Source organism: Lissotriton vulgaris, chromosome 7 (genome assembly GCF_964263255.1).
Source record: "Lissotriton vulgaris chromosome 7, aLisVul1.2, whole genome shotgun sequence".
Taxonomy (NCBI): Eukaryota; Metazoa; Chordata; class Amphibia; order Caudata; family Salamandridae; genus Lissotriton; species Lissotriton vulgaris.
Genome location: NC_141695.1, coordinates 1,308,886,735 through 1,308,898,199, shown reverse-complemented (window position 1 = coordinate 1,308,898,199; position 11,465 = coordinate 1,308,886,735). Strand labels below are relative to the sequence as shown.

Genomic DNA, 11,465 nt, shown 5'->3' with positions numbered 1-11,465 from the left:
ATCTGGCTCCTGGAGTCCTAGAAGTTGGTTACCTCAATCTTCCACCTGAATGTATGAATGTCATCAAAGAAGCTAGACGCCCCACCACTAGAGCCAGCTATGCAGCCAAGTGGAAAAAAATGTATGATCTACTGTACCAATAACACAATCAATCTTCTAAATGCGTCTTTTCAAAACATCATATGCTACCTAATACATCCTAAAAAAAGAAATCTAGCTTACACATCAATCAGGTTACATCTCAATGACATAGCAGCCTACCTGCAAAATAGACAACATCTGTCATGATTCAGAGTACCTGCCATTAAAGCATTTATGCAAGGCCTCAAAAGAATAATTCCTCCCAGGATGCCACCCTCTCCAGTGTGGAATTTAAACATCGTCCTCACTAGGTTTATGGGTCCTCCATTTGATCCTCTACACAAATTTGATCTACAATTTCTTACATGGAAAGATGCCTTCCTTGTGGCGATCACATCTCTCAGAAGAGTCAGTGAGCTACAGGCACTAACTATCCAAGAACCATTTTTAGAACTCCATCATAAAGTGGTTCTCAGAACAAATTCCAAATTCCTTCCAAAGGTTATTACTCCCTTCCATCCCAACCCATCTTGAGTTTCCAGTCTTCTTCTCGCAACCACAAACAGTACCAGATAGAGCTGTTCATTCATTAGATGTAAAAAGAGCACTTCTTTACTACATTGAGAAAACAAAACCTTTTCACAAAACAAAAACAGATTTTTGTTCCTTTTCAACCCCCACATAAAGGCAATCCCATATCAAAGTCTTGAATTGCAAGGTGGATTGTTAAATATATACAAATTTGCTATTACAATGAAAAACGTACATTTTATATTCCCCCTAAAGCTAATTCCACTCACAAAATAGGTGCTGCCATGGCATTTTTAGGAAACATTCCCTTAGATATCTGCAAAGCAGCTACATGGTCTACACCGCACACATTTACAAAGCACTATTGTGTAGATGTGCAAGCAAAACAACAAGCTAGTGTGGGCCAGGCTGTACTCAAAACACTATTTCAAAATACTGCAACAGATACTGGTGGTCGCTGCTAAAGGGACAGTACTGCTAATCAATCTATGCATAGTGTGTGATCTGCAGCTCATATGCCTCGAACGGAAAATGCTACTTACCAGTAGGCATCTGTTCTTGGCATGTATAGCTGCAGATTCACACGCGCACACCCATCTCCCCGGCTACCTTTATCTGTTCCAGTATTATCTTTTTTAGATACAACATATATGGACATCTCTTTATTATCACAAAACTCCATCATTTCCCTTCTTGGAAAAAAAACAATCTGAAGATGGAGTTGATGCCCATGCGCACTATTGTCCAAAGGAGTCACCACCCATCTTGCGACTTACAAAGACTTTTCCAAGACAATAACAAACTTCAAACATCTGGGCCCACACCAGGTGGCGATCTATGCACAGTGTGTGAATCTGCTGCTCTACATGCCAAGAACAGATTCATACTGGTAAGTAGCATTTTCCTTTTTAAAAAACATTAATTGAAACAAAAACTGAATGTACAATATCCGGTATTCCTTTTTTAGGTCTGCCTGACCCAGCGCATGCACTACTCTTGCGAGACTTTTAGTAAGGGCTTAAACAAAATGCTACCCTGGCTGGCCTACAGCTTGCGTGCATGTGCGCAGGCTTGCGCTTAAGAGCAGAAGCGGCATATGGCTTTCCTAGTCATGCTCATTAAGCGTGTGCCGCGCTTGATCGCGATCACTTTTGCGGCCGCTTGGATGTTCTCAGTGAGGTGTACACACCATGGACAATTTATGAAGTCCATGTACATTCCCCCTCCGCAAGCATGGTAAAAACTTCCCAAATGTCATTCCATAATTGCATGCCAGAACACCGTATCTCCATATCTGATGAAACCCAGCATCCAGCCCTAACACACTCTCATTCTTTGTTTTGGAGAGCGCTATGTCTAGTGCTGGCACAATAAAGGCGCCGATGCATCGCTACCCTTGGCGGACCATCCCAGATAATCTCCTCTCAGACCCCCTGCCTTACGCACCTCTGCCCCCACCGCAACGGTCTCTTTAGCACCACGCAATGCCACAACTCACACCATGCTGCATAGCATTTCATCCATCCAAATCCTCGCCGGCCACTAGCCTTTCCCATCCCATCGGCGGCCGATAGGGTAAAAAAAAAAAACGCTGCTGAAGGATACGGAAGTACTATCTACCTTGAGCTTTTACACATTTTAAAATTCTGGCATGGAGAACTATTAGTCTATATTAGACTTGCGGCACCCTAACTGTAAGGTACTGAGTCAACATTTATCTGATCTCGCACTGTACAAACTCAAATTGCATTCCGCATACACCTTGCAGCTTCTCCGTTTTCATAATCCCAATGGCTGCCTATGGAGAGCCAATTTGCAGTAAGCGAAAGCAGGAAAACGAAGCCAATGGCGGCTCCGAGGACGGTTCGGAAGCGCGTGTCACTCCCTTCGCCGGTTTCCAGCTGCAGAGGGTTTTCGGGGATTCTGCCAGTGAGAAAAGCATTTTTGTGCACGGTCAGGTGAACGATGAAACAGGCGTGGAGAGGGATGCCGTGGTGATTTTAGAGAAAACCCTGTTTCTGCCGATAATATCCCCGACATACTTCATAGCGACCCGGAGTCCAAACTGCAGCTGTGCAACGAGGTGTACAGCACCTACAGCCTGCACCCCCGTCGCAGATGAATGAGGTAAAGACTCTGATTTTTCCAGTGACAGAAAAACATTAAAACATTTCTGCGGCAGGAGGTCTTACTCAGTTTACAGTGGGTGCATAACATACTGGAAAAGAAAGCGGAGGCAGACTGAATAGTCTACAAAAACCATAGTCCTACTGATGGCTTGGTCATCCTGCCTGATTTTGAATGGGATCAAAAGCAGATGGATATCTTGTACCTAATTGCAATAGGTCATATTCCAACAATAAAGAGTCTGCGAGACCTATCCAGCGAGCCTCTTCCCTTGTTGAACAACATCTTGAACGAAGGCCTGGACGCAATTGGAAAGTGCTATGCAGTCAATGGGAGCAAGCTGAGGATATATGTCCACTACCAGCCTTCTTACTATCGCCTTCCTGTCCATTTCACTGCCCTGCGCTACGATGCCCCCGGCACATTCGTGGAGCGCTCTCGCCTTCTGTCTGATGTCATCCATAACCCTCGCACTGCCCCATTCAGTGAAAACGTATGCCCCTCCACCCTGCCCGTCTACCGTCCCAAGAAAGTTTAGCCAACAATACATGTATCGTTGTGGTCGTTGTTGGCCGCAGTTTTATTAAGACTGTACACATACTGGTTAAACATTAGTCATTTGCGAACTGCCGTAGGTCGGTCATAAATCATACATGTCATATCATAAACTGTCCTGGCCCGCTTCTGGGCCGATGCTCTTGTGATATCTATCAGTTCGTAAATGGCACCAAAACCAGTTCTTTTCGTTAGTTCATGGTAGTCCTCTTTGTTGTTTATTTTCGGGACCACCGTTTTGGTTGAGTGCCCACGCCCTCTGCGTGTCGTGGAGGGTAGCTTCTGTCCCTGGAGTTAGGCCCCCAACTCGCTACCTTTTGTGCCCTGCCGTCCGGCGGGGTCTGGGCCGGGAGCGCCGTCTCCTTTTGCTAGTCCACTCCTTGGCGCGGCCACCTCACCCTGCCGTGCGGCATCCCAAAGTGAGTGGCCCCCATCCTACACACCGCCCGTCGGTGTGTCTCCTTAGCCAATCCTTGCACCAACTTCCCCCATGCCAGAGGGAGGCGCACGTCTTCCTGCGGCTCCCCCCTTCTAAATACGGATTTTTTTAAATGATTTTTTTATTTATCTGCAACCTGTGAGGGCCATTGCTCCCCACAGGTTGTCCTAGAAGACTCATTCCGCTGGCGGAGAGATGGCCTCTTCCGATCCATACAATTCTGGACGTCCTGGATGAATCAGACCGTGTCTGATGGAGTCTAACCCGTTGGTCTTGCAGAATTTGTGCAAAGCAATGTTCAGCTTTCTCCTGGCGTTGTCCACCGCCTTGTTGGATTCCGCGCCTCGCCGATGTTTCCTGCTGACCATCTCGGACCATATGATTGTCGTGCCACCGAACCACGCGGCAGCCCTAGTGAGGTCCATCTGGATGGCCTGCCCCAATGCTTTGCGCCCCATTTGGGTCAGGTCATTGCCCCCGAGGTGTATGAGCAGCACATCCGGATGCCATGCTAAGTCCCCCAAAAAGTTACCCAGTACTGCGGGTAGTTATTTCCACTTCATCCCTCGCTGCCCCACCCAGCGGATGCATGTCGCTTTGGGTCTGTTCTTTACTTTGTGCCCTGCTTGCCGCCACCAGCTTTCCATCCTGGACACGAAGGATGACCCACTACCCATACCAGCTGTGGGCGTCTCCCTGCAAAAGAAGAAGACTAACATAAGGTGGCCAGCTGTGCACCGATTCGCTTGCCTGTAGCCTGGGATGTGGGGGGGGGGGGGATTCCTGTCACCCTGCCGTGCGGCATCCCAAATTGACTGACCCCCTAATTGCCCGTTTTTGTTTACAGTAGTTGTGGGCGTACGTCTTGTAGGCCTGGGAGCTCCATCTGCCAACAACTCGAATCCCTTCCTCTGGCATGCCATGCTGCGATGCCGAGGTGGCTGCGCCAATTCTGAACGAGTGGGGGGCAAAGATCTCTGGATGGAGCCCAGCTTTCGCTAGGCCCTGGTGCATCACTGCTGTGAATTGGAACTTGCTCAAATTGCGGCCATCTTGGTGTTTGGAGAGTGGTCCTTCGCCTGCTGGGCGTGCCACCAAATATTTAACCAGACAGCACACTGCGCACAAGCTGGACTCCGGGATGCACTGGAGTAGAATGGTCGCCCCCCTACCTGACTTGTCAGTTTTTGACCTTCTTAGTATCATTTCTACTGCCTTTCCCAGGGGCTTGACGTCTGTGGCCTGGAGGCACCGGTGTGCTGAGCCCTGCCTGCCACCAACTCGCTGATGCGGAATGCGCCAAAGAATGCTGTTGTAAATGCTGCCCTGAAAAGTTAAAGCTCAAAACTGTCATTGGTCACCCTCACCAGGGCCTCTAATAACTGTCCCAGTTTCTTGAAATCGATGGGGCGCCTGGTGTCCGCCCTTACCCCCTCGGCTCTTTTTCCACCCCTTTAACGCTGTTTTGAGTTACAGGGATGCAGTGGGATCCTCCCCCGTGAAGATTTTGGCGAAGTGTGCCATGGCCGCCAGATGGGCCTGTGCCCACGACCTAGTTTTCTTGTTATCAAATGCCCACTGGAAGAATTTCTCCACGACTGTTTGCGTCCTAGCCTTATCGCCCAGTGACTGCATGCCCCCAATTCGCATTACAGTAGTGGCATATTTCTTGTACCTTCTGGTTGCTTCGGGGGTAAGGGATTGATTTACCAGTCTAGATAAGTCTATCCACCCAGGTCCCAAAGGTATGCTGGAAAAGGGGTCATCTCCCTGTCTGCCCCTGGCACTAGTTCTCTGAATTGCTTCATCTGGGATCGTGACAGGGCGTCCACCGCTGTGTTCTCTGCCCCTGGCACATGGCGAGCTTTCAGCTCCAGGTTTCCCTCCAGCTGTAATTTAATCAACTGACGCATTAACCTCAGCGTGTCAGGTCACCTTGCTGTGCCTCTGTTGATGGCCTGCACCACCCCCTTGTTGTCAGACCAGAGGGTCAGCTTCATGTTTCTCAACTCCTGTTTCCACACTGTTAATGCTACTGTTATTGGGAAAAGCTCTAGAAATGTGATATTATTGGTGGTACCCCGCCTGTGCCATCTTTCAGGCCACCGGCCCGCGCACCACCGTTTTCCCAGGATCGCGCTGAACCCCAAGCTCCCTGCGGCGTCTGTGAACAAGGCTATTTGTTTGGCTGTCACCCAACCCTCTCTCCATATCAGGATGCTGTTGAAATTTTTGAGGAGCTCCTCCCACATGAGCAGGTCCTGCTTTACCCCAGCTCCTAGCCGGATGTGGTGGTGTTTGTGATTGATACCTGATGTCAGTTGTGTCAAACGCCGTGCAAAAACTCTTCCCACGGGGATGACCCTGGGCGCGAAATTGAGTTTTCCAATCAGGCTTTGTACTTCGCGGAGTGTGGCCTTTCTCCGGCCGCACAACCTCTTGACCTCCCCCCTGAAATCCTCCACTTTCTCCGGGGGGGGGGGGGGGGGGGGGGGGCCTTGCCGTCCCGGCTATGGAGTCTAGCTCAATGCCCAAGAACGTGAGGTCTGTGGTTGGGCCCATTGTCTTTTCGGGCGCCAGGGGGACCCCAAGTATCCTGGCTAGTTCCTCAAAAATGGCTAGGGTGTTCCCGCATGTGGGAGATCCTGCGGGGCCAGTGAACATGAAACCATCTAAGTAATGAAGTTTTCCACCCACCGGGTGTCTGTCGTGTAATGCCCATTCCAGAAAGATGGCAAATTGTTCAAAATATGCGCACGATATGGCGCAACCCATGGGCATTGCTTTGTCAATAAAAAGGTCCCTCCCCCACTGAAACCCTAGGAGGTGGAAACTGGATGGGTGGACAGGCAACAGGCAAAGTGCGGATTCAATGTCTGCCTTGGCCATCAGTGCCCCTTTCCTGCCACTTTTACTAGGTCAATTGCATCATCAACAGATGCGTATCCCACTGAGCAAGCCTCGGGAGCGATCCCATCATTCACGGAGGACCCTTCAGGAAATGAGAGGTGGTGTATGAGCCTGAACTGTCCTGGTTCCTTTTTGGGAACCACGCCGAGTGGAGATACAACTATACCTTTGCGCAACTGTGGCGGGAGGGTGCCCTCAATCCTGCCTAAAGCTTTTTCTTTTTCAAGTTTGGCGCCCACCACCTCGGGGTGTTGCAACGCCGATTTCAGGTTGTTCGCCCCCTCTAGTGGTAGCGGGCCCATAAGTGGGATCACAAAGCCCTCTTCAAAGCCACTTACAAGGACTGTGGCGTCTGTCTTATTAGGGTATTTATTAGCTAGGGTGCGCAGCTGCTGTGTAACGATTGGGGATCTGGCCAGCTGGCAATCTTGTATGTCACTCAGAACCCCCCCACTTGTTATCTTGCTGCTACTGTTTTTTGCTCCTATCTTTTTTATCCTTTTTTGACTCGCGTTTGTTCCGACATGCCACAGCCGGGTGCCCTCCTCTGCAGTTTGAGCATATGTGTTGAAATTTACACGCGGCGCCCCACGAGCAGTCACCGGCATCATATTTCCTGCAGATGGCCGTGCCTCCACTGGGGGACGGGGGCTTCGCTGTGCTATGTTTTGCCCTGTGGAATGTTTTTCCCTTCCCCTTGTGGTAGGAGCTCCAAAAGGACTGGTCGCTTTTTCCCGCCCATGCCCTCGCCTCCTTCGCTACTAGCATCTTGTGAATGAAGCCTGATACATCCTTTTCATTCCATTCCATCTCGGGATGTCGCTGCATTTTGAACCTGAAACCCTTGTTATACTCCAGCCAGGCATCCCCGGGGAACTGCCTTTGTGCCCAATGGATATTGGCCTAATAAAGCCATAAATCTCAGGTGCAGCGCAGGAATTTTTCAACTAGAATACAGGCCATAATTCTGAATGCATCTAGCCAGTTATCAAAGTTTCTTTCTTTCCTAGCGCCGCGCCTTTCCCTTCTATCTTCATCCTTCTTATCACAGGTTGTGAGGTCAAGGCCCTCAAGCTGAATCTCCAGCAGGGAGAAGATATCTATAAATTCTTTGCGCCATATCCACTCCTTGACTGCCAGGGGTATAAGGCAGGCTAGCCCGGTGGCCCTCGTGGTAAGTGACGCCGGGCCGGGGGTTGGCCTGGTGTAAGGATCAGTGACTGGACATTCTGGTTGAGTGATGCCTGCATTAATACTGTATCCCCATGCCGCTACTGGGGATCCCTGCGCACCTTACGCTGTTTGCGCCACCTGCCCCTGTATTCTCTCCTGACGCGCCTGGCCTGGGTCGAGTAGGTGCCATGGCAGCCCTGATGTTTCCTCTGCGCGCTGAGCTTCTGGCCTTGCTACCCCCTGACCTGTCCCATCCCGCGCTGTAGGTGCCAAGGACCGAAGACATTCCTTCAACATGCTCTCAATATGCTCCCCCTTTGCTATGCTGCTGGTAGCGTCGCTGTGGTCCCCTGTCCTCGGTGATAAGCCCTTGCTCGGCTGTTCCTTCCTCAGTGGTTTCTTCCTGGGAGCCTTTTTTTTTGCGGTGTGATCCTGCGCTTCTTGGGTGCGGGAGGGGCTGCTTCCTTATCCTTTCGTGCTTCTGGGCCGGCGCCTCCGGCCTGCTCCAGGTGTGGCTGCAGCCACTCGTTGCCGTGGATCGCCGATACCTCGCGGATCAGTTTTAGCAGTTCCGCGACCTCTTCTGGCTGACCCTCAGCCATGTTCCTGCGCTGGGTGCTGCTACCTTTGGATGTACGGCGTCACGCTCGGCTAAATATTTCATCAGGTCTGGCCCCCACCGCTTCGGATGCTGATCCGCTGTGCACGCACTGTGTTGTGCGGACCCTGCCACCAGAACTCAGCAACACGTAAGGGGTTATCTGCTCGGCTCCCTGGAGGAGCACGCTCGCACTGATGCTTGTCTAGCCAGCTGTGGTGCCAAGCGGGCCCCCTGAATGCCCTCGTTCGGGGCGAGGGGTTCTCCGCCGCTCCTTTAGCCAGCAGCCAATTAAATGCGCGTTTCTGTACCCCCCCCCTAGGGCTCTTCGCCGCTCGCTACGCAATGCCAGTAACTTAGCTCTGATCTGGCTTTTGGAAAGCGCAGTGCCCGTCCGGGCCTTTTCTGCCCTCAGTGCAGGTGCTGGTTTTTCCCTGCTGGTCGCACTGGGCTCGGCTCCTGTCGGCGCGGCTCAGGCGGGTGATGGAGCCAGATAGGCAGACGCTTCTGTACTCCGTGATGAGTTCGCACCGGTCTCTCGCTTCCTCCGATGCTGCACTTCTTGTCCGCCCGGTGCCCCCCTCCTTTCAGCAGCACAATGCGCGCTGGAAAGGCGAACTGTCGAGGGGCCTACCGTGCTTGGAGGCCTTGTGAGTGGTCCCGGGTTTTTGAGAATGGCCACCAAGATCCCTGATGGCGCACCGATGTTCTTCCGTCCCGTGCTGATCGTTTGTCCTCGAGCGATGGTCCGTCGTCAGCTGGTCCCCGAGCAGAGCTTCGCCTCATCGCCTTGTTTTCAGCAGAACTCCGTTGGTGTGCCGCTCGCCCTGCTCCACGAAGTTAGGAGCTACCTGGGCGAGCGGCGACTTATATTGGCCAATTCCGCTAACCTGGGGTTCAGGTGGTACCCCCTGATTGGGGGGTTCGAACATCGCGGTGTGCGCCCATTGGTCGCCTTTTGGCGCCATTAGGCGCCCACTTCCGCCAAACTGGGGTTCAGGTGGTACCCGCTGATTGGGGGGGTTCGAACATCGCGGTGTGCTCCCATTGATCGTCTTTTGGCGCCATTAGGCGCCCTCCCTTTTTGGCGGGGAGGCATTCCCCTTACGCTTGCTTCTAGGCGCTCTAAAGCGCCCATAACCGTTTTTTCACTGGGGGGGCACGGCGCGGGTTATGGCGCCGGCCCCTGAGCCTCCCCCCCCCTTTGGGAGGGTGAGGCGGCCTCTGCAAGAACCTGCAGCTGGACTCCCAATACAACCAGAAGCACACCATGACCTACGCCCTCAGAGTGGATGAGCCCTTGCTTCAGAAGTTCAAAGATGCGGGGAAATGCTAGTTGGCGTGACAACTGAATTAATTTTTATAATATTTTGATATGTAGTTCTTTATCCGATTAAATGCATGATTTGTTTTTACATGGCTGTTGGTCTGAAAAGAGGATGCATCTCCTGTTGATTACCCCTTAGATGCAGGCTGGAACACCTGCTTCAAGTCTATGGAGGTATGTACAAGATAGTTGAGCTAACCGATTCATATAATAAACTGACTTTTTAAAATCATCGATGAATCCGTGTAATTTTGAGATGTAAAATAGTCCTGCATGCATTCTGAAGAAATCACTCCATAGCACAATGAATGATACACCCACCAGCTAACAGCATGAAATGAGAGAAGAATACTGCACATGACACAGACAAAACCCAAACATATGTATATTTCAAAGATTGGCCACAATAGGTCTTGCAGACAGCTTTGCTATCAAGTCTGACCTAAAAGAGGTCATGGATGCATTGAGCAACATTTGATAAATATGTTCCTTTCAGACAAAACTAAAGCACTCCAGGTGTATGCCAAAGATGGCAGCAATGGAGGATGGGTGAGGAGGTCCCAAATAAATACAAGCAATAAAAGCATAAAAAATACAGATCCGAAATGTCCAAATGCAGAATACAAAGCAGCTCTTTTACAAAAAGTTTAGCAAAAAAATCCTCAGTAAATGCAATTGCGTAGTAGGATTTTAGTTGGAAAAATCGACACTTAAGGAATTTCAGTGTCATAAGCACATCACATTACTTCTAAAAGGTATGCATTTTGGGAAAGGAATATTTTATTTTTGCCGTTTCTATTTAGAGATGTCCCCAAATGTTTAAAATGTGGATTTTCCAATGAGCTTCATAGACATATGACCTATTAAGGGCACTCAAACCAAGGCTGTGTGCCGTTATGTGGTCACAATACTGCTACCAGAGGCTTTTTGGTACAAGATACCTTGGGGGCAGTTTATCCCTTGTATTAACTTAGGGCAAGATTTATTTATAAATCAACGCAGGAACCAAAGTTGCTGCGCTACATATATGAAAAGGGAGACACAAGGGCAGCTCCATATCTATAAATATATGACTGTGTTGTTGTCCTTCACTTCTCTGTAGCATAAGGAAGTGCGTGATGTCTGACATAGGTTTTGTACTGGAAGGGTACCATTAAAATACAAAATACTAAAATTGACATAGCATAAAACTTTTCTAACTTTTCATGTGTGCTGTACATTATAGCATACATGCAAAATTAGAAAAGTTTTGAGAAAAGAAAACTTGTCTCAAACATTACGCCGTTAGTGATGAAGCATACACTTTTGGCCCAAACTCCTGTCTACCTTTTTAGGTCGTACTCACCTCGATGCATGAGCTACCTTGGCAGCTGCCCGGTGGAGCCGTCATATGCAGCTAAAGAGGAGTCTGGCTCTGGTTTCACCCCCTTGGCCATCACCTACCCAGCCGGACATCTGACATTGTTTTCCTTGTTTTCCCCGTTTTGTATTCCTTTCCCTCCCCCTCCTCCCCTGTGACTCTTGGATTTAATTGATGTAACTATGTAACCTGTAACTCGCTGTAACTCATATAAAGCGCTCTGATACCTTCCGGATCAGCCAGTGCTATATAAAACTTTTCAAATAAAATAAATAAAATCCCCTCTCCCCTCACCTCACACAATGCGGCAGCACCATCTTTCTCTGCAGAATGCCCAGGAGAAACACCGTCCCACCATGATAGT

At 49.9% G+C, this 11,465-nt stretch overlaps 1 pseudogene; it reads left to right on the top strand.

Annotated features, from left to right (window-relative positions):
- Positions 1–2,402: 2,402 nt before the first annotated feature.
- On the top strand, positions 2,403–9,750 carry LOC147703566 (m7GpppX diphosphatase-like; annotated as a pseudogene).
- Positions 9,751–11,465: the final 1,715 nt, after the last annotated feature.